Source organism: Condylura cristata, unplaced genomic scaffold (genome assembly GCF_000260355.1).
Source record: "Condylura cristata isolate star-nosed mole 26May11 unplaced genomic scaffold, ConCri1.0 scaffold00024, whole genome shotgun sequence".
Taxonomy (NCBI): domain Eukaryota; kingdom Metazoa; phylum Chordata; class Mammalia; order Eulipotyphla; family Talpidae; genus Condylura; species Condylura cristata.
In genome coordinates, this window is record NW_004567125.1 from 10,716,834 (window position 1) to 10,741,245 (window position 24,412).

A 24,412-nucleotide genomic window follows, 5' to 3' on the forward strand; every position below is an offset into this window, starting at 1 on the left:
TTGAGTGGCATATATTTTGTAAAAGAAAAAGCATAAAAAGCAAATTAATCAAATGCAGTCAGAAGACTGAGCTGATAAAGATTCAATAACTGATTTTTTTCAAGCAAAGATTATTTTTAAAAATAAACAGATCTAAGCACAAAGCTCTAGAAGCCTGCTAGGTTGACCTAGTTGCAAGAACTGGAAGTCGGCAAAAAGATTTTTTGAGCTCAATCTTAGAATTCTTCCTGTTGAAGCTATGTTGCCAAATGATTTTAGCAGGGGAAAAACCAGGAAACAGTTCAAAGTCACAGTTCTACAAAGTTTTGCATCTGATTTGTCCGAGCACAGGGGAACTTAGCACTCCTGTTAACGCTAGTCAGTCAGTGCCGACCATTTTGCACAAATTTACCTGTTGAACAAGTTGTGACACACAACCAGATTTGTATTTTTCCTATATTTTCTTCTTCTTGGAACTTGAGAATGAGCCTGGAAAAATCTAGATACCTCTCACTCCAGGACAATAGATGTGTCAGATAGGTCCATCCTGCTGTTCCTCTGCTGGTGTGGAGACCTAAGCTTTCACATGAAAGGGAGGGGGAGGGAGGAAGTGCTGGGGGGTGGGGGGGGTCTCCCCTGACTAAAGTCGGCCTTCCCCTTTCACTCCCCCTTTGCTTTAATCCCTTGTCCTTAGAACCAGACCCACCCTTTCTGGGAGGGAAAATGGAGCTGGATGCACAGTGTTTTCTTCACTAAAAAGAGGGAAACAGGGAGAGGGGCCCTCCTTGGTAGCACAGCAAGTTAAAGCACAGCTAAAGCTAAAGCAACTAAAGCCACTTCAGCATGAGTTTCATCCCCACCCCGGAAGTGACCCACAGGGCGCGGCAGACCTCTCCTGACCTGCCCATTGTACCCCTCAGCAATGCACTTCATTGGTCAGCCTGTTCTGCTCCCCATTCTGTCTCTGGTGAATCCTCTCACCCTCCCTGCACCTCTGGCCTGTACCCCAGTTCCGTATGCATAAATATATAAAATCTTAAAAAAAAGGGGGGGGAGAGGAAACAGGCCCTCCCTGGTGGTGCTTTCAGTGCAGCACTGCAAGCTGGCTGTAACCATTTCAGTGCCAGTTCGATCCCGGCCCCGGAGGTGACCCACATGGTGTGGCAGACCTCTCCTGACCTGCCCGCTGTTCCCCTCAGCAGTGTACTTGTCAATTTGCCTGTTCTGCTCCCCACTTTGTCTCTGGTGAATCCTCTCACCCCTAGACCACAGGCCTACACGCCAGTGCTTCTACACAAAAATAAAACCTTCAAAAAAGAATAGAGTGGGAGTGTTAGTGGTGACTTAAAATAATCATAGTCGTAAAAAGACCATCCTGACCCTCCCTGGTGGTGCAGCGGGTTAAAGCACAGCACTGAGAATCTAAAGCCACTTCAGCATGAGTTCGATCCCTGCCCACATGGCGTGGCAGACCTCTCCTGACCCGCCCGCTGCTCCCCTCAGCAGTGTGCTTTGTCGATCTGCCTGTTCTGTTCCCCACTCTTTGTCTCTGGTGAAGCCTTTCGCCGACCCTGAGCCTCTGGCCTGTACTCCAGTTCTGTATATACAAATAAATCTTTAAAAAAAAAAGACCATCCTGTAGGATCCCATTTCTATGAGGTGTCTAGAGTAGTCTGATTCACAGGAATAGAAAGTAGGGATGGAGGTTGCTACGGGCTAAGAAATGAGGGGTAGGAGAAAGGGCAGATATGGGGAATAGTTGAACTCCCCAGTTAACTGAATGGGCAGTTTCCGGTCTGTGTGACCTCAAGATGGGTGACACAAAAACATGAGTGGATTTAACCCTGCCGAACTGTACACTTAAACAAGGTTAAGATGACATACTGTAGGCCACATGCATGTGACCACGATCAAAAATAAGTTGTTATTATGAGTCCACGTTTAATAGGCTGTTTCCTCCGATGTGCTAGGTGCTCATGGGTTTCAGTATTTTAAATGTATCTTAATTATTATTATAACCTTTATGTAGTAGAAATGATTATGACAACCCGCTCCACTAATGGTGAAGAAGGCTGAATGATTTGCTGGGCTTTTGTCAGGGGGTGGGGGTGCCCCCACAGGCAAGTGGGCATTGACACTCGGGCTGGGGCTGACATTCATCTTGCATTATACCCCACATGCCATGCAGGGTGTCCCCAGTGTATTCCGATCCTTAAACGATCCTTGAGCTGTGTGTGGTTCTACGTCTATGCTGATTTTCTTGCAAACAGGCAGTGTAAATTTATGATATTGATAAACATGTTCTCGTACCATAAATATACTTTCTCTATAACCTTCTTAATCACAATTTCTTTTCTCTAGCTCACTAAATTGTAAGAACGCAATATGTAATACATATGACTTATAAAATGCATGTTTATCGACTATATTATCAGTAAGGTTTGCAGTCAAATGGAGGCTTTTGGATTCTTTGGGGTGAGGTTAAACGTCATGCACAGATATTCTGACCATTTCCATTTCCAGTACATTTCATTTACTGGGCGGGGAGTGAAGGGTCAACAAACCAACCAGGTTAATAGTCCTACGAAGTTAAAAACCAGGTCAATATGAAGTTCTATTTAGGATAAGAAAAAAATATGTATGGGATGGAAGAATTAGTGAAGGTAATTTACAATTTCTTCACTTGTGTGGCATTTTGAAAACGAACTCATTCCATTATCTAAGAGGTCATTTTATCTTTTCTGTTTCTAATGAAGAAGTTGAAGCTTAAAGAATTCATCAAGATAATGACTGGCTCAAGGTCACAGATCTAAATGTCAAACCACAGAAATTCTAACTCCAAAGGCACAATTCTTTTTATTATGCCAGAACCAAAGCGGCTTTGGCACGGCCTCGGTGTTCTCCATACGTTTACTCCACTTCCTGCGAGCAGAGATAGGGCAGGGGAGACAGAAGGGGAAGCAGTTAGTTAGACGTGACATAATTTTCTCCCACTGCAACATGAAAGTCAACATCTATGTCAAAATTTCATAGGATTTCACTCAAAAGTGGACCTGTGATTTGTATACCCCCCCCAAAAAACTGCAAGAACCGATATGTATACACATGTATGCACACATGTTTAAGGTATCTGGAACCTAAATTTGGTTATTGTTGAAAAGAATCCAGCTGTTAGGAGCAGGTAATTATGGGGCCCAGGGGTTCTTTCAAGATCAACCCGCAGAACCAGCTCTGACAGTGGCTGCAATGATGGGGAGCAGCGTGGATGTCTGGGAGAGCTCTGCCTGGGCTGTAATTCTGAGAAAGTGCCAACGTTCAACTTCCCACCGAGGCCAATTCGCCAGATGTGCTGAACAGCATGCCGGACTCCTTCCTCAGATGCATCCCTTGCAGACACGGGAGTTAGCACCCTCTGAGGCCTGAGCAGCTGGTGCTTTCCTGAAGGGCAGCTGGAGTCTGACAGCTTCCTCAATTGCTATAGAAAGTGTACTTCTCTAAAAGAGTTTCCCCAGGGAGGCGGCTCACACACCTCACCTTCTCTGCAATGTCTAGTGTTTATCTTTCAGGACTTAATCCCTCAGATCCCTTATCCACTTCCAATGAGTAAAACCAACAAACAGGCAATGGAGCTCTAGCAGGCTCTTTGTTAAGAGGCTGAGAACTTGGTGGGTGCCCAGCTCAGGGCTGGGAGAAGCGGCTCTCTGAAGGGCTTCAGGCAGGGTATGTGTGTGCCTAAGAGCTGTAGGCTGGCATTTCCCATGGGCACCCTCACAGGAGAGTAAGGCTAGGCCGTATGGCCCCTCATTTCCAAATCTCAGCATACTGTCTGCCCCACTTGAGTCCCTTAAGATCGGAGGACTGTTCTGATGGAGTAACATCTGGCAACCACAAGCCAGGGCTGAAAAATGCCAGCCGGTCCTCCTCACCTCCTCCCTGTCCTATGGATGCAGAGCCAATCAGCCCTCAGCTCTGCTCCCTGCAGCTGAAGGCACAGGATGAGTGGACCCTTAAACTCTTCATGCAAAAGTGCTCCACTGCTCCTCTGCTTGGCACTGTGCACTCACCTGCAGCTTACCCTGCCATCACTGCTAAGTAAGCCAACACCACTGACTCTGTGGTGCCCATCCCAGGAAACCAGCATGGTCCCTAGACATTACGTCACTCTGCTGGAGCCAGGTGTTGCGCCCCCACGCTGCTCAGAAACTCTAAATTACAAGCCTGAGAAAATAAAAGGTCCGGTAACTTGCACTAAGAACAAAGCTCAGACTTGCTGACTTGACTCCTGACACAAGCGACTGTGTGACAGCAACTGGAAAGAGCCGCCCAAAGCTCCCAGGAATATCTGTGACTGTTCAATCCTGGAATCAGAGTCCCAGAACCAGGCACTGCTACGTGGGTATTCCTAGTTACAATACAGTGACCAGCATCAACACACACACACACACACACACACACACACACACACACACACACATCCCTTTATCGGAAACTCACTAAATTGCTACTTATTATAAGGGCCTCAGACACCAAAAAGCAACCACAGGTCAATCTAAAACACACAGAGCAGTTGTGACTCAACTTTCATTCTGGGGCCTGGCATGACTTGGCCCCTGGGGAGCTCACTCAAGCATGTGTTGTTAAAATGATTACCAAAGGAAATGTCTGAAATGGCCCCGTCGTCCCCTGTTTTCCAAGAATTTCAAAAATGTAGCATGCCCTGCGCCTCAGTATCAGCCTTGATTCTATCGAAGGACCTTGACAGACTCAGGCAGAGTGCTGGCTCTGTACTCAAATCTCAGTTTTGTATCCAAATCCCAACATTTGGGGGAGAGGGGGTACCCGCAAATGAATACAGGTTCCACTGTCCCTTACAGGTCGTTGTGATATGCTATGTTCTGGCCAATCAGAAGCACAAGTGTGAAGTGACAACTCCCTGGAATCTCCTGAAAGGCTCTCTCAGCTCTCTCTCCCTTTGGCTAAGGAATGAAGGGTTGACGTCTGGTGCTCAAGCAGCCACTCTGCTGCATCAGTTTTGTTCTAACAAAGGGCGGTGGGGCGGTTCAAGAAAGGAGCCCCAGACCCAGTGGTCACAGAGCTGTGATAGGAGAGAGTGGGATAAACTACCTTGTAGATACCTTGTTAAGGGCACTTGCCACTGAAATTATCTTCATACAGATGCCAATACACCCCCAGTGTGTCTTAGATCACACTGGTCTCTCGAAAGCAGGGGATCCCTCAAGTCCAGGGCCAGGAGACTGCCTTATTCCCCACAAATAGTTCACTCATCAGCCAAGCTAGCTCCTTGGGTGAAGAGCACTTGCTGGGACCAAAGCCCCCAGACCAGTGTGGGCCGCTCTGCCAGCCACTAGCCTGGATGTATTTGCCCCAGTGTGTCAGAGCAGGATCAAATATCCTCCCCACCTTCCAGAGCCTTGCTTGTTTTGCAGGCCAAGTTCTCCATGGAGGAAGCAGTATCCAGGAAGGGGAAAACCCAGAAGATCATAAACAGTGGTGCACAAAAAATTGCCCACAAGAAACTCTCACTTCTAACCCTGGTCCACGTGCTGGTGCTGCAAAGGCAGCAGAGCCCAGAAAATCCCCAGCGTGTGCTGGCTTGTGCCTGGGAGAAATTCTGGTGGATCAGTCACCCACATAAGCCTGTCCCTGGGACTTTTCTGTGAATTGTCAATCCCATGAAATTCTGTCCTTGGAAACGCATTTCAAAAAATTAATTTTGGATTTATAAAAATTACATGTTTTGGCTCTGTTCTCTTTAGAGTTACAAATACTTACTAAAAATCCCACCTAAGATCTCATGCTCAAGAGATCGGGCTGCTGTCTGAGGAAGGGCTTTCCATGCACTGCACTGTTTAATCTCCCAGCCAACCCTGTGAGGCAGGTGTTCTGACTATCCCCGTTTTACACAGCAGGAAATGGGGACAGAGAGGTACATTGTGAGACTGGGCCCACAATCACACAGCTGGGAAGGAGCTGAGCCAGTGTCCAAACTGGCAGGGTTGGCTTCTGAGCCCTGCCACGTAGCCTTGCCACACCAACAGGAGGTGGAAATCTCATGTCTTCCCCAAGAGCCACAGCAGCACTGACGCAGGGACGTGGCCAAACGTGGATGTGCCGGTGCTGCAGGGAGCTGACATTCGCAGCGGGGCTCTGTCCGCAGCTACTCGCTGGCACCGGCGAAGCACAGGTGTGTGGGCTTCCTCTGATGGGGATTTTTCTGGTAAGTATTTTACAAGGAAAAGAACAAGACAGGTCACTTCTGATCCCTAGAGCTTGTTCTTTGCTAGAAAATGGGATCTAAGTACATGCTGAAGGAAGCCGGACGGGAGTGCTGGGAAACAGGACAACCCCTGCAGGGGTTTGGGAGCAGAAGTGAGTACACTCTTCCAAACCTCCCCAGACTGAACCACTTTAAACACACAAATGCTATTAAAACAGACACACTCGCCCTGGCTGGGGTGTTAGGAACCTCCATAAACCTTTTGCAAAGCAGGAGAGAGTAGGATCATGACAACATTCCTGCCACTTATGAAGGGACAGTCGTGGAAGGTCACAGAAATACGAGTCATGTGGAAGGGATGGGGAGAGTATAAACTCATAATCACATGAGTGCAACCGCAGGTAAACACCAGGAAGGGCCATCTGAAAGGCCAGTGGTCAAAAATGAAAACAGCTATGATTCTCCCACATCATCTTACAGAGGAAAGGGGTACATACTCCTGGTGTGATGCCACATGAGGGGTGGCAGCCACGGCCACCACACCACTGAAGGCAGGACCTCAGGCCAGTCAGGACAGAGCTGTGTTCAAGCAACCGCCGAAGGCCTCACAACCGGATTCCAATTGTTCAGCAAAAGTGAGCCATTTCAGTTTCCCCTGCTGATGATTCTAAGCCTGAAAATGGCATCTGTGGATGGTTCTCCATGCCCACAGGAAAACACAAAAGGCATCACACATAATACTGAGCGTCTCCAGGCTTGCTGCTACCTTGATGACTGTGCTGCTCAGGAAGCCCTCTCTGAAAGGCGGATGCTGCAGGGTCATGTACGCGAATGAGGTTCCCAATCCATCGCCTCCCCTTTTCATGTAGGAGTAGGAGGCCATACGAGGTGCAAAACCCTCATCCTAGGGGAAAATGAGGGCACTTTGGATCAGGTATGTAAGGCCTCCCCAAGCGTTGCAGTTCGGCTTACTGAGCGAGGATAACACGCCTATTGCAGAAACTTTGGCCCAGGACTCCTAAGTCCTGGGGGAAGAGAGAGACAAGAGTGTTGAATCTTCCCCCATCTGTAAGATATGAACGGATAAAAGAGGTTCCAGCTGGATCCTCTGCTGAATCTTTCCAACTGAAGGCCACACACAGGTAAACATTTACCGTGGGTATAAACAGCACAACGCTGCTTTGTTGGACAAAGTATATTTGAGGCAGAGACTTAGTGCCAGGCCGTGCGCATTTATTCTCTGTGCCCAGCTCAAGTCTCTCCCACAACCACGTCCCCTGTCCCCTCCCCCCGCCCCCATGCTCGGTCAGGCCAAGCAGCACCTGGTTGGACCAGCACTGCAGGTCGTGTGCCTGGTGTGATTCAGTTCAGGCGTCAGGGCAGAAAGCCCCAGAACAAATTGGGTCCAGGTTGGGTCCAAGTCCTACTCAACGGATGCAGGGGACAGCAACTACAGAAAGAAGGTCCAGACTTCTAAACTTTCTAAACTGCAAAGTTATTTAATACAAAGGCTTTCCAACAGGAGTCTGCATAATTTTCCACTTCATCAGGAAATTCGTCACCCAGAATGCACAAAATCATGTCAGTGTATTGTGTTGGGGTACACACAGATTAATAAATATCTGAAACTTGAATGGGGACTGGGGAGAGCTTATCTGAGTCAGCTCTTCCTTCCCAGCATTCGTTATCCAAATTGTGGGAAACCAGAAGTTGGACTGTGTGTGGTTATATAAAGTGCTCTGGTTTTCCTCTTCAGGTCTGCCCAGCACCTGCGTGTAGCTGCTCAGCAGCAGGGGGAAGCGGAAGCTGGTGCCAAGCGCCCATGTCCCTTCCTGTTTGAAAGTTCTTTTGCTGTCCTGAAACTCGACTTGCTATTTATTCCTCACAGCATTTGAAGAAAGGGGTTCCTGTCCTTCTCATCAGACTTAATTCCCTCTTAGATTTGTGCTCATCCTTCACCACCACTTCCTAGGCCACAAAACTCCCCTGGAACCTTTATTTGGTTTTTGTGGATATAACTAAGGCTAAGGATCTCAGGATGAGATGGAATCACCCTGGATCAGCCTGGGCCTGAAAGCAAATGACAAGCATCCTTTTTAAAAAAGAATACGACCAGCCAGGGGGTTGACCCACATGGCGCGGCAGACCTCTCCTGACCTGCCTGCTGCTCCCCTCAGCTGTGAATCTCAGTATATCTGCCTCTTCTGCTCCCCACTCTATCCCTGATGAATCCTTCACACCCCCATTACTGGACTGTACCCTAGTTCTTGTGTGCCTAAGTAAATAAATTTTTTAAAAAACAAATAAAAAGAGAACAGGAGACGACACAGGGACACCCAGAGGGCAGAGTTAGCGGCTAGACTGAGTCGCATCTAGAGTACATCTAAGGGCCAAAGAACTCCACCAGAAGCGGGAGCAAGGCACTGGGCAAATTCTCCCTCAAAGTCTCTCAAAGGAATCAAAGCTGCCAAGCACCTAGATTTTTGGAGTTTCAGCCTCCAAAACTGTAAGATAAACGTCTCTTTTAGGCCAACAGGCTTGTGGTAATTTGTTGTTGAAGCCCTAAGAAACTAACACTACACCAGTGTTTTACAATTTGTGTGTTCGACTTCTCTTATGTTAGTTAGAGGATGTGAACACTTCTTCAACTTCAATTTCTGCCTATAATTTTTTTTTCCTCCCAAACAAATATGCCATATGGATCTACATTCATTCATCATCTGTTCCTGTGGAATTTTTCCTGGTTTGTGTGCCCTCAAATTGGAAACTGTTGCTAGCAGGCTATAGGAGTGTCTACTTCACCAAATATCCTGGTTAATCGTTAGCATGCATGCTAAACACACCCAGCCAGCTCTTAAAGACCTCAACTATTCTTACAAATAAAACTACACTGAGCACCAGGCTTAACCTACTATTCCTTTGGTGCTTGTAAATACAGAGATGTATTTAAGGGTCTTCAAAATGAACTAGACCACAGAGCATAAAAGTACCACTTGAGGGCCCTCCCTGGTGGCCAGCGGGTTAAAGCACACTTCAGCACAAGATCGATCCTCCCCACCCCCGGGCCCCGGAGGTGATCCACATGGCACAGCAGACCTCTCCTGACCCGCCCGCTGCTCCCTTCAGCAGTGTACTTTATCAGTCGGCCTGTTCTGCTCCCCACTCTGTCTCTGGTGAATCCTCTCACCACACCTGTACCTCTGGCCTGTACCCAGTTCTGTTAGCACAAATAAACAAATCTTTTAAAAAGTACCACTTGAGAGGTTTTGTATTATAGAAATACCCAATTAAAACAAACTACCCACCTACCCACAAACCCCTGGAAGGTAAAAATAGGATCCTTCAGAATCAAGCCAGCATAAAGGCCCCAACTAGCTTCTAGCTGTACCACACCCACAGCACTTGTATGTGGGGCAACTCGGCTCTTAAACCTTTCGTGACGTGGCTGTGAATGCTGAGGATGGTATCTGTTCCACCAACAGCTCTAAGTACTAATAGCTACCACAAAGCATAAACTCTGTAAAAATTATTTTCTCTAAAACCCCTGTGAATATCCATCTATACAAATATTTCCTAGAAATCATCCACTAGGAAGCTTTTCATTTAAAAACTCTGTTTTTGAAGACTGATTCGTGCCCACTTGTTTTATTTTGCTACGTCTATAAGACTGTTGAAAGCATTCTCACACCACTAAACTGCACTATACAGCTTAAACAGCACACCAGTGTTACATATCATGTTCCAGGTCAGAACAAACATCCATTTCCTGATATTCAGTGTTGCTGGCAGAGCCAGCTGAGAAAACACAGGGACAGTGCCGCATGTGGCCTCCACTGCTGTGACTACGACGCAACCGCAATGCCATTCGGGTGCTGGGTAAAGACGCTCCTTGAGACAACTTAGAGAGTTGGGGGGAAAGGAGGTCTTACTCCCCCAAAAGAGCCCTTTCTGTGTATACACGCATCACAGAGCTGTCCCTCAGGAGAAGCAGGCTGGGCAGTCCAGGAAGCCTTACCTTGACACGGGGACCTAGGTGAGCTTACAACCACTGCTCAAGAGGGTGGATGGGCAGTGACAGAATCCATGTTTCCACCTACTCCATCTTTTTCATTTGATTTACTAAAGCTAAATGATAAAAGTACAAAGAAAGGTTATGCTCAAAGAATGGGCAAGCATGAAGCTAAGGTTGTGGAAGGCCTCAGTTCAGTCAGGGACTGAAGCAGGACATCAAACTTAGCACTAAAATTGCCAAGAGCGGCCCTCCCTGGTGGCGCAACGGGTTAAGCACTGCAATAAGAAGCTTAAGCCACTTCCGCATGAGTTCGATCCCTCCCTGCCCCAGAGGAGACCACATGGCATGGCAGACCTCTCCTGGCCCGCCCGCTGCTCCCCTCAGCAGTGTACTTTGTCGATCTGCCTGTTCTGCTCCCGGCTCTGTCACTGGTGAATCCTCTCACCCTCCGCATCTCTGGCCTGTACCCCAGTTCTGTATGAATAAATAAATCTTTAAATAAATAAATCTTTAAATAAATAAATAAATAAATAAATAAAATAAATAAATAAAGAAAGAATTGCCAAGAGCCACAGAGAAGATAGATATTGGAAAGACACTCGTGTAAGAGATATCACCAAGGAGAAAGTCCTCGTGAACTACAGAGGACCTTGGTCCTCAGCAGAAACTGAGGAACTGAGATTCACAGCTGTAAGGGCTCGTCAGGGAGGAGAGAGAAGAACCTGAAAGTGACCATCACGCACAAGGAGAGGGGAACCAGTCTCACCCACCTCTAGGCAGTGAGACCCAATGTCTTTGAGAGGGTGTGGGACAAAGCCTCCCCCCAGATCTGGCTAGAGGGGAAACAAACTCGGAAGAGCAGGTTCTTGACAGAACAGGCAAATACTTGAAAGGGCAGAGAATGAGAATCAGGGGCCCAGTGACGGGAAGGGTTTCTGCACAGGAAGGGGTAGGAGAAAAAGACAAAGTACAAAGACTCCATGGAAAGGGTCGTAGTTTTATTTTTCCTCAACATAAGAGGATGGGTCATTATTTTTAAAATGCAAGTAAATAAAGCAAAGAAACAACTGGCCACACCCTCCCAGAGAGACTCCTTTAGAAGCACAGTTTGCCTCCAAGATGGCTGATTTCTCTCCTCCTTGTATCCAAAAGCTGTTCTTCCACCAAGGTAAAAAACAACTGTCAGGCGTACACAGGCTTGTTTTAACATAATTAAATCATCTTGTTTCTTTCTCTCTCATTCAGAATTCTGTCATTTGTTCTAGTTAAACAGTGGCAATCTAAAACATGAGTTAAAATTCTGGGCAGGGGGATAGCCCTCACCCACACCTTTCTACTTAACTACTTGACTTATCTCTGGTGTCCCTACTCAAGTTTTAAACTTCTACCAGGCAATAACCTCCAAGGCAGTCTAGAGTTGAAGAGTACAACGTGGCATAGAGCACAAAATCCAGCTCCGACCCAGCCTACATACAACCCCTTCACTGGCCGCTTGCTGGAAGCCGCTGTCTAGGGCTCTGTGCACATCCTCAAAGGGAGTCACTGTGGAGAAAGTAGCATGTGCAGCGCTAACGCAACGCTGTCTGATCCTCATTCAAAGTGCTCTGAAATGACTGCATCAGTCCATTTACCACCACCTCCCTTTCATTTAATCTCCTTCTTGCATAAAGGAACCACAACCTGCCGTCCAGTGATGGCCATTTAAATCAGGCCCAATTTTTTCTAAAATAAGCTGTATGCATGGGCATATATGTCTGTGGGATACATGTCTGCTGTAGATCTGCAAGAACCAAGATTCTGCATTTTAAGATACACATAAGCCGAGATAGTCCCCACTGTGATCCATTTCTATGCACTTATTTTCTCATATTCTTCATGATCTCTCACTCAACGCTGTTAATCTACCTGTGTAATGTAAGTGATAATAAGCATCTTTAATGAGCCTTTTTTTTTGGGGGGGGGGGTAAAGGCCTCTTTTTCTGAAACCCATCTGCTGATACCCCCACTGAGTGCAGGGATCTTCTTACTGATTTCTGAAATTTCCTATTAAGAACCCTGGTTATGGGCCTTCCCTGGTGGCACAGTGGGTTAAAGCACAGCACTAAGAAGCTAAAGCCACTTCAGCATGAGTTCGATCCCTGTCCTAGAGGTGACCACATGGCGCAGCAGACCTCTCCTGACCCACCCGCTGCTCCCCTCAGCAGTGTACTTCGTCAGTCACCCTGTTCTGCTCCCCACTCTGTCTGCTGAATCTCTCTTACCACCCCTGCACCTCTGGCCTGTACCCCAGTTCTGTATGCATAAATAAATAAATCTTAAAAAAAAAAAAAAAAAAGAACCCTGGTTATGTTTTATTTATCACAAATCTTTCCAGTTGACGATCTTTTTAAAGTGATATTCCTTGAAGACTGGCTTACGAAGCACTCCACTGATGAATGTTGCAGTGTTTGGTCAGGTAAGAGAAAGCAAGGTCTTCCTCAGACAGAAACATGTAATGGGCTCCCCTGTGTTTTTGTCTCAGCTCCCTCTCATCCCTCTTTGCCTTCAATTGCCAAGATCCTACAAGTCAAAGGAAAGCCACAAGAGGGCCCCCGGTCGAGTGGCTCTCAGACCCCTGAACTGACAATCCAGCACCCAGAGGTTGCTCAGACAGACACTGAGGGCCAACAACTGAAAGGAAATGAGAGGTAGCCGAGTGGGCTGTGCGGCACTTCCTGTGCACACACACAGACACGGAGAAACCTGCAGCTGTGTCCCTCTGGAATTTATCCGGAAAGAGGCACAGGATCTGCTTTCGACCCTCCAGCCCACAGCTGCACACTGGCAAAGGGGTGCGGGTTGGTGGCCCGCTCTCAACAGCAGAAATACGTGTCATGGAAGGTGGTCGTTTGTAAAGTTATCTTTCTTAGAAACACATGGTTTATTTTCCCATGAATTGAATACCATGCAGGGTATTCAATCAAGAATGTGAAATCCTGTCTCCCCTACCGTGACAAATAGCATTAATATAAGCACACGCACACATACACAGAAGGAAAATAATACCCACAAAGCAAAGACTAAAGGTGAATTGTAATGCATAGGTACTCTGCATAGAGTTAAACACAGGAAATCAGAAGCTCAGTGAATGCTATGTCTTTCTCATCTTACCTAGATGACCTTCTTGACCCGTATCGCTCTTGAAATGGCCCCTGAAGAGTTCTAGGAAACAGTACACAGAAAGTTCCCTCAGGGGAGCGTCGTCCTCTGGTATGCTTTCTCTCCTTAACAGAGGCCAGAATCTCTTCCTCCTTCATCCCAACACCCTTTTACAAGAGACCACGACACAAAAACTCCTGTAAATAGCTGCCTGACATCTTCCTTCGTATATTAAAAGCATCTTCCAAGAAATCATACTGGGAAATCTGGATATCCATCGGCATAAAAATGAAGCTGTATCCTTGCCCTATGCAATACACAAAAGTTAACTCAAAAACTCAAAATGTATAAAAAGATTTAAGTGTTAAAGCTGAAACTATAGCGATGCTGTCAGAAGAATTAATATAAAAATAGAGTTATTATGACATTGGCTTAGTCAATGATACCGTGGACAAGATACCAAAAGCACAGACAACAAAAGAGTAAGACAGACTTTGTCAAAATTTAAAATATCTGTGCACTTTTAGGGCACTATCCACAGAGTAAAGCAGGCACCCAAGGAAAAAAACATCTGCAAATGATTTATACGATAAAGTTAACAGACCTAAGATATATAAAGATTGCCTGTACCCCAACAACCAACAAATCTGGTGGATAATTAGTCAAGTCCTGAATGTTTATCCAAAAGATACATCAATGGCCAATAAATGTCTGGGGAAAATACTTAATATCACTCACTATTCCTTAGGAAATGCATATCAAAACCACAAGACATCTCTTCACACCCACTAGGAGGGCTATTTCTGTGGGGGAGCCCACAGAAAATGACAAGGATAAGAAGTATTGCAGAAACTGGAATCTCTGTGTATTGCTGGATGAAATATAAAATGGTGCAGTCACTATGGAAAATAGTAAAATGGTTCCTCAAGAAATTAAACATCGAATTACCATATGATTCAGAAATTCCACTTCCATGGATATAGCCAAAGGAGGCAAAAGCAAACAACAAATATTTGTCCTCTCATGTACATGGCAGCACTGGTGACAATGGCCAAGAAGTGGGAGCAACCCAAGTGCCCACTGACGGAAGAACAGCTAAAACAAGATCTGGTGTATGTGTGCAATGGAGTATCATTCAGTAGGAAAAGAGCAGAAATTCTGTCACCTGATATAGCATGGAAGAACCTTGAGCTAATTAAGCTGGTCAGCCCTCCCTGGTGGTGCAGTGGGTTGAAGCACAGCACTGAGAAGCTAAAGCCACTGCAGCAAGAGTTTGATCCCCGCCCCAGAGGTGACCCACATGGCGCGGCAGACCTCTCCTGACCCGCCCACTGTTCCCTCAGCAGTGTACTTGTCAGTCAGCCTGTTCTGCTCCCCACTGTCTCTGGTGAATCCTCTCACTGCCCCTGCACCTCTGGCCTATACCCCAGCTCTGTATGCATAAACAAATAAATCTTTAAATAATTTAAAAAAAAAAGAATTAAGCTGGTTACAAAGGGACAAACACTATAGACTACACTTGTAAGAGGAACCTTGGTAGTCAAATTCTTAGAGACAGAAAGAACAATGGCCATGACCAGGGGCTGGGGACAGGGGATGGAGGGAGGAGGGGACTTACTGTGAACTGAAAACAGGGCTAAGTTGGAGAAGATGAAGCAGCTCCGGAGAAGATGAGCGGTAATGACAGCTGTCTAAAAATGTGACTAGGTACAAACACAACTGTGGGCTTAAAACTATCCAAATGGAAAATGTTATGCATATTTTACCATGACAAAAACTATCTCTTTACATGTTGCTATCCACTAATACACTACATTTAAATCAAGGGCAAAGATGTTATCTCTTTCATCATGACATACCCGTGCCACACCCCCAACAAAAGAACACTGAATCTGTCACGCATCTCAGCTAGAACCTCAGAAACAGGGTGTCTGCCAGGTTCAGAGAGCTGAAAAGTAGCAGCACCTGACACCATCTGGGGTAGTAGAAAGGCAAAGAGCACTTGGTCATATGATTCTTTTCGGTTACAGAAATCAATTTCCTCATGAACAAATCATTATCAAAAAATCGAGAGTTTCCCCTACCAACTAGCCACCAAGCCAAGTCCTACAGCAATGCTTCCTTCTTGGTATACTCTAAAAGCACAGAAAAACTTCAATCTACCCAAGTTAACTTCTAACTTCCTTTTCCAGGAAGAATCTTTACAAAAAAAAGTTTCTCCCTTCACAGTACTTTTGCTCTCTGTTCTTCCTGTCCTTCCTCTTCCTGTTCACCAGACTGGCCACCCTTCGGTGTTCGCGGCGTTTCCTCAGTTTCCATTCACACACAAGATAAAAAGTCCAGCTGAGGAAAAGATCATGCTTAGTGAAATATGCCAGAAAGAAAAGGAAAAATACCGATGGTTTCACTCATAGCAGGAGTATGAAGGACCAGGCGAGAAAATGATAATAATAGTAATGAACAGCTATATACCAGAGACATTCTATAGGGGTGGAGTAGGGGATGGGATCAAAAACAGTGGGGGGAGGGAAGTGCACTGGACTATGGTGATGGCACACTGGTGATCTGGTGATGGGAAGCCCACGGGGATTACAACTGAGATGGGAAAAGGCACAAAATGGTGTAAAAATAAACTATTATGTTATTTAAAAAAAAAATGTCCAAGCCCAGCTAGATCAATGTTCTACACGCGGTTGCTATGCCTGGTTATTCTGGGTAACTACTCCTGGCTCCCTCTTCCCAGCTTTTTCATGAGGTTCGTGGCTATCAGAGATATGTTCCTCTTAGATCACTTTCATGGTCTTCCCAACTCACTGCAGTTTCCCGCTGAGATCAACAGCCTTGGGGGCTCCTTTTTGTGCTGGAAGAGAAGTTTCAAAATATGGCAGATTCCTGGATAACATTGTTAAAATGTTGATAAGATTAAGATAAAAAAAAAATCCAACCCTTGGCTGACATTAAACAATGAGTACCAGGCTTCAATATACTTCCTTTCACTTAAAGTCAGTTTCTAAGAACCTACTGACACTGAGGACTTACTATCTAGCACAGGTCTATCTTATTATGTGAAAGATATGAGGAATTTATGCAAACAGCACTGAATGGGGGGGGGGGGGAATGCCAACTGAAACCAATTTTTCCCCCACAAAAATGCAAGCTCAGATAATGTTAGAATCTGGGCCCTCCCTGGTGGCACAGGGGTTAAAGCATAGCACTGTGAAACCACAGCTGACGCCACTGCAGCACAAGTTCAACCCCTGGCCAGGGAGGTGAGCCACATGCTGCAGCAGACCTCTCCTGGCTCAGGAGACCTCTCCTGTTTCCTGTCTACCGCTGCTCCTCTCAGCAGTGTATTTCAGTAGATCCAACTGTTCAGCAGCAACCCAGTCTCTGGTGAACCCTCTCACCCCCTCACCGTTGGCCTATACCTCAGTTTCAGTTCTTATATGCATAAATAAATAAATTTTTAATTAAAAAAGTTTTTTTGCAGAGGTTCTCAGTGCTGCTTTCTCCAGGCCTGCTTGGGGGTGGAGGGGCCTAGTCTTACTAGGCTCCTACTCAGACACGTACTTCTGGGACCAGCTGTCCTGGGGAGACTACTCACCGCGCTGTCAGCAGCAAGCACCAGGATTTGTCCACCAATTTGGTGAGGGTATGAAAAAGGTGTTCGTCCTTCTAAACAGTAATTCAACTTCTAGAAATTTATCCTGAAGAAATAATTTAAAAGGGACAAAAAAATAATTATGAAAATGTGCTGTCAGTCCAAAAAAAAAAAGTCAAAGGTGGCCTACACAGTCAATAATGAGGGAGGCAGGTGTGTTAAGTAAACCATGGTACACTTTTAACAGTGTGACAGAATGAGGAGGTTCTGGGTTCCATGCCCCACCCAAGGAAGTTGGAGCTGAGCTGGGGGTAAAGCTAGAGCGGACTAGAAGAAGAAAGGGGGGAGGGGAGCTCAGGAAGACTGGAGGAGGCACATACGCTGGCAGAGAAAGACAAGCAGGAAGCTGGGCTTGCTTCTTGACCAGGGACTTGGGGACATGGGAGGGGACACTTGAAAGAGGCAGAGATGTGGGTGAGAGACCCGTGGGGAGGCCGACAATGGCGGCCTTCATCATGACTTGGATTCTGATTTTGCTTTTCTCTTTCCAAGCTCGATAGGACCCTTCTGCCCCTTTGCTGTGGTTCCCTGCCAGAGGTCTTCAGCCGCCGCAAGCTTTTGGGCCTCAGTGGCCCTGCTTTGGGCCACTCCTGTTCGACTGGGCGTTTACTCACCAGGGAATGGGAAATCTGGGTATTTAACTGGACATTATTTTAACTAAATATTTTTTCTTCTCTGCTCTTTATTGCACACTAATTCTATCCACCTTTCCACTGAAAGTCTTACACACTAGAGTATACAGAGGATGGCAAACCCCAGCAGTAGCTAACCCTGACCCTGCCTTATAACAGACTGACAAAAAATGCAATGTAATACAACCACCCAAGTTATCTCTGCAAAAAATATCTGATAAAATGGGAAAATGCTCAGAGCACATTAAAAATTAACAAACAAAACTTTTTTTTTTTTTTTGCTATTTTGTCCAAGAACAAAATATGGGTGCATACAGGTTAAAGTTCAGGGGGAAAAAAATCTACATGAAGAATGGTTAAGTGAGGGTGAAGGATTTCTTATTTATACTAGTCTAAATATTTTGTATATATCAAGTAAAAAAGAGGTTCAACCAAAGAAAAAAAGAGGTTCAACCAAAACCCCATATATAAGATTCTAATATCCATAACAAATGTTACTGAAATGTTCATTTAAAAAAATTTAAATGGCCACTAAATGTAAAAAGACCATGCTACTGAGAATGGTCATCAGGACAGTTTGTTATCAGGTGGAGATGAGAAGATAGTGTGTGTCCCCGTCCCCATTCGGCACCATTCTTATCTGACCATCACAGAAGTCAAAACACGTACAAAAACAGGTGGCAGATTCAGGACTCTGCCTGATTGTAGTCACTTACCTGGTTGCTGGAAAAATAAGGCAAGAACAATAAAAAAATAAAATAAGTAAAGTAAAGTAAAGTAAAGTAAAGTAAAGTAAAATAAAATAAAATAAAATAAAATAAAATAAAATAAGCCTGTCTTTTAGAACACATGCAAAAGGGACTGCCATGGCCATCTTCCAGACTCGTCTGCAAACCGCAGAGTGTAAGATTGCTATGACGCTGCTTCTAATACTCTGCATTTCTAGATCACCCTGTTTGAGCTTATTCAGACTCAAGCTGAGGTCAAGTCCAAATCTGAATCGAGCATGCTTTCTCAGCATCTGGTTCCAATGACAACTCCCTGTTAGCCCACAGACGGCTTTGGTCTGAAAAGAATGTTTCCTTTCTTTACAAAACACCCCAACAAGCAGTCCCCAACTTACAAACTTACTGCCATCCAAAAGTTCACTGGCTGAGCAAAACCGGGAACACATTTTTCCAGGCAAATGAAGTGCGGATTAAATTCCCAGAATAGGGTGTAATGTCAATTTGACCCAACTGCTGATGAAACAGCAGCACTGGTCAACCAAACAGAAGACAATGCTGCTGTGATTCTAAATAAGCAAATGGAAACAACACTGCAGTGAAGCTGATCTGGGACTCGAAGATCTAGAAAGACCTGTGCCCCGAGCATTTTTTCTCTTCACACCACTCACAGAAAATGGCTAGTGTGACTTGTTCTCTGGTGCACAAGTTGCCCCCCCCCCCTCCTCTGGACTGCTCTCCTCCAAGCCTCTCTGTGCCCCACTCACTTTCTGTGAGTCCCCCAAGAGAACCCACACATCCCTCTTAAGGCCAAACTGGGGCCCCTGGCAGGGGTATCCTCACAGCTATACGTTTCTTTTCTCAGGGTCCATAAGCTCACACATAATTAATTACATGTTTCCGGTGTTCCAGATCTGTCTGGGGACAGCTGAGAACCAGACAGTGAAAATGATCGCTCAGTAGCCAAATGCTTATCAAAGTCCCTGGCTTAAATAAAGCCTTGTGTTTTCGACACAGGGAGATCCTCAATTACAAGTTACTGAGCTCTTACTTTTTTACCCACAAATCAAACAAGTTTCCTGCCCTGACTTCAAGTGTAAGGGAAGAGGTGACAATCACTGTATACATACCTCTGTGTGGCACTATTCATTCATTTTTTAGGGGCTTAAATGCTTTGGCACGGCCACTCAGCACCCACACAGGACCTGTGAGCTGGGTCCAGGGCCGTCTGCTGGTCCTGTGGTCAGCTGAGGCTCCGCTACTGCCAGAAGCAGCCTTCTGGCCGCACCATTAAAGCTTGTAAAAAAGGGGCTGACCCAGTCTAAGGCTGCAGCAGTTCATCCGCCAACTGCCCATGGACACAAAGGGGCATTTGGGATACTTTTCAACCATTTTTCTCTAAATTCCATTTTCCCAAGTGTCACTCATCGAAGGAAGCTAACTGAAATACTGCCAATCCAGAGCTGGGGACTCCTCCAGAACCTCACCTGTAGTCATCTCCGTGGGCCATCACCTGGCCCATAGCCCTGGTCCATGGGGTGCGTTGGGCCGTGGGGTGTCCTGGGCCGTGGGGTGCCCTGGGCCGTGAGGTGCCCTGGGCCGTGGGGTGGGAGGACGATCTTTTCTGTGTGAATGCAGCCAGGTGCAGCCATGGTTCCCTTCAATGAGTGTGTAATGCAGCAAAAGACTCCAGAACACAGGCAAAGGGATTGGTTTTTGAGAATTTTAATCACTGGCGGGACGGAGAACAAAGACTATACGTGTAAACAAATCTGATGAGAAGGTAAAGCCAGGTGCCTTTAACGTCCTGTACTGGGGTTTAAAAAAGGACCAATCGCTTTCTTCTCAACAAGCAAGGACTTCAGGTGGTAATCACTGAAGACAAACACTGCCAGGGCCTCCATTAGAATTTCTATCACCCATGGGCAAACCCATAATTTTCCACCCCTTCCTCGAAAGGGTAGCAATTTACTGAAATCATAAAAATTATCTATTTCCCTGGAGGCAGGACAGTAAGGTGAAGAGAAAATGGGCTTGAGTTACAGAAATCTGCATCTGAGTCCAGAAGCAGCTGGGGGACTTTTAGAATAAGTGGTTAAGCTCCTTAGGCCTCAGTTTCTTCTCCCTAAGAGGGTGTTAAGAGGGTGCTAAGAGGGTCTAGGGTAGGTAGAGAGGAACCTATCTTATGGCCATGTGGTAAGCATTTAACAAATCACTGCAAATTCGTTCTACTGCTAAGACACAAATTCAGAGTTTTTTAAAAAACAGTTTCAAACACCAACTTTCACCTGGCCAAGCATGAGGCTTCTGAGGCAAATCACCTAGATGTATCCCCTACTCTTGGAGTTGATCATCACAATCCCAAGGATACGAACAATTGATCATCACAATCCCAAGGATACAAACAAACAAGGGAATGACTTTCCAGGAAGAGTTTGCTCTGTACAAACATCATGCGGTTAAGTCACAGACAGTGGGGGAACACAGTCCCCATCCTTTTATCGACAGTGGGGAGTCCGCAACCAGAAAAAAGGGCAGGGCCTTGGCGACAACTCCAAGTAAGGAGGCAGAGAAAGTGAGGGAGGTGCAGAGTGGGGTGCGTGGGGTGAAGGTCTGGGCAGGTCCTGACAGACCAGGGCTCCCGTCAGAGAAGAGGTCTGCCTACTATTGCACAAAAGCTGGAGATCTGAACCTCTCTGAACCTGTGAGAAGTGGGTGGCCCTGCTGCGCCACATCCTTTCTCCACCCAGCCACCACAAGAAGAGTGTGAACTGGTCACCGTGGAAAAGTGCTGGCACAGGAGATCCGCGGCCACGGGCAAGCCAAGTGGGCCACGACGGCAGTGGTGTTCTCATGCGAGAAAGAAGGCCAGGACGTCTCTTCCACATTCAGCTTTGGGAAGAGCTTTCACTTTCAATCTACATGATTTTAATGACTCTAGAGGCTGCTGAGGTCTGAAATGCAGGGAAAGGGTCAGGGATGCGAGCCCAGAGGGCAGACACACTGCCTGAGAGCTGGGACACTAACCAGGAAGAGCAGGCAGCAGAGGGCAGCTCAGGTTACCCCATCCAGAATGCAGTCAGGAGGGAGGCCAGGAGTCTCCCACAGGGCTGGTCAGAGGTGTGGCTCTGGACTGGAGGGGCTCCCTCAGTAGACCTCCAAGGGGGCGGCGTCAACCCCCCCAAGATGTCGCTTCATCAGAGGAGAACAGGAAGGCATGCACCTAGAATACCTGCCCCAAGAAGGTCAAAGTACACATGGAAATTGTGACCATGTTTAACCCTGGATCATAAACATAGCGACTCCTTGAACTGTCTTATCTTTTCTGTTCTTCAAAACACATGGGTATTAAACATGTTAAAGCAGCAAGAAGCAGTTCCAATGGAGAGTTTATCCAGCAGGTGTCAATCTACAGGATCTGATTCATGGTTCACTCAGCCTCCTCAATGCTCACTTTGCTAATAAAACAGTCCTGGAAGGTCTCAGAAAGGGTGACTCCATGGGAGCACCATGCCCACGGTAATTTTCACTGCTCTGCACACAGCTGTAATGTCTGGCTCCTCCCAGCCTCACGGGCAATTCATCTCTATTCTTGCAAGAGTCCGGAGGCACTGTGTGCGTCCCCCAACATAAGGAAGAGAAGAGAAGCTTCTCTGCTCCACTGCAGGAACTCTCCCTCCTGCAGACGGATGGCTCCAGGCTGGGGTAGGCACCTGCAGGCCTGGCTCACCTGCCCATCTACCAACTGGGATATGAAGCAGGTGCTGAGACTCAGAAGATTCTGTGACACGTCCAGACACTTCTGAGACCTGGCATAACCTCCCTGCACTTGGCTGCTCTCTCCAGAAACGAGTTCTCAGGCCTGTTGGAGCAGCTGGCTGCTTGCGTGTTCATCTGTCAGCAAAACTGAATGAATTCGGGCACATCTGCCTGGGAGGGAAGACTGCGAGCGTGGCACTCAAATGACACCCGGGGCCGTGCCAACAGACCCACCAACACCTGCAGGAGGCACAAGGCACCCAGGAAGAGCTAGATAGATGCCAAGCGAATCCTTGGCCTTATCCCTAATTAGCCGTGCAATCTTGGGTGAGGAGTTAACTTCTCAAGTCTCCAATCCCCCCCTCTAACAGACCAGTATTTACCAAAGAAAAGGGCAGCTTTTTCTCTTGTCTGTGCATCCTGCATATTTCTGGAACACTCCATAAAGTGACAGGGGCTGACATATCCTACACACACACACACACACACACATGCACGCACACACACACGCGCATGCCAGAGGTCTGTAATGGTGTGGAAGAACAAGCCTTCTTCCAGCCTTCCTTGCAGGCTCGCCCCTCACATTCTCAGTATATTCATTCCAGATATCAAAGAGCCTCAGAACACCTCTGCACTCTCGAGGCCCCCAGCAGGCAGAGCTGAGGGTGCTCCACTAGTGAACAGAGTGCACCTGGGGAGAGCAGCAGTGTCTGAGGCAGACATTGAAGGCCACAGCGAACACAAGAGGGGACAGTGGGGTAGGGGGCAAGCCAAAGCGGCAGGGAGAGGCCACTGCAAGCCTCCACCCCAGACCGGCAGGCTGACCCCCAACTGCTGCTCCAGAGGCTGTTCAGAGAGTGCAAACACACTGCCGCCACAGCCCTCTGGAATGCCACGGCAGTGTCCAGCCCCTCTTTCCCATCTGGCTAACTCCAGTTCATCCTTCCTGCTCCAAATCAGTGATCTCACCTGTCCCATTCTCCACCTCCATTCTCCCTCAGGGTGTTCCCACCGGACTCTACATTCCATAGCAGGTGACTCACGGCAGTGCTGTGGCTTCTATCAGCTATCTATCTGTTTCCAAAGGACTGACTCATTTTTGGGTGCCACATACCGGGACGCAACTGGCACTCACTGTTTGCTGGGACGATAAATGACCCAGGTGGTATCTGGGCCCATGGTTTGCCTGCGATCTAGAGACTAGGAATCAGAGAGAAAAGGGTCTAGGTCTGAGCTATGCCACTTCCCTTCCCGGACCTTGGTACTGGTGTGCATTACAAGAGGGGAGATAGGTGAAATCACCTACCTCATGTGCCTGTGGCTGACCTCAGAATCACGTGAGAAACCAGTACAGATTTTCGGCAACTGTCAGTGCTTCCCCAGAATCTGAATGTTTTCCCAATGCCCTCACCCCTCTGTACAGGAAGAAGCCAGGGTGCAGGCATGACAACCTTCTGGTCTCATCTGCTCCAACACATCCCCAAATGTCACAAAGAACACTGTGGAGCTCCTGAGACCATGATTATGTGTACCTTCCGCTCTCATGCACGACACTTGCCCTAGCTCACATCTACAGCTGCCAGAGGAGTATTTGTCTCTCAAAGAATTTCCCAATTAATTTATCTATCAAAGTCTTCCAGGTCCTCCTACATGAGCCCAAAGCTGGAGATGGGAAGGTCAACAGTTAAGTCACACTTGGCCAACTACATACAAGTGGACACCCTCACGAGGCCAACTCCCCACGTCCTCTCTGGAAGCCACACTAAAACTCCTTTCCTAGGAGACATCATCCGGTCAGTTGCAGGATAAACATACACAGGAGTATCAACTAAGGAGTAGAGACCAACAGCCAACCACGGGTGGACTTGCTAAGAAGAGGAAGGCTTGATTTAACCCCAATGCCTTTAAAGCTCATTACAGTTTATTAGGGGAAAAACATTCTGTAACCAAAGGGATTAAAAATGACAATTTTATTTTCACATTCCCAATACAAGCGAACAATCTTGCTTGTTTGTTTTCTGGACCTTACCTAGTCCCCTCCAAAACTATCCCTCTTTGATAGGAAGAGGGGGGCAAGTCTTCTTTGTGGCGGTGTTAGCAAACACTGAGTCTCAGCACCATGATCTTTTGGCAAAGTAGGACAAGTGATATAACTGATAGAAAGGGCCCTTCCCCTGTCCTTGTCTGTCTGGTGGAGTTATTTCTGGCCAGGGTGGGGTGCCAGCATAGTGGGGTGGGAGGTCTAATCACTGGGGGTCCAGGAGACAG

The 24,412-nt window shown here is 46.8% G+C and overlaps 1 protein-coding gene across 1 annotated transcript in view; it reads right to left on the reverse strand.

The window, feature by feature from the left end:
• UCK2 (uridine-cytidine kinase 2) overlaps positions 1-24,412 on the reverse strand; it is a 61,765-nt gene that overhangs the window by 15,673 nt on the left and 21,680 nt on the right. The window lies entirely within an intron of this gene.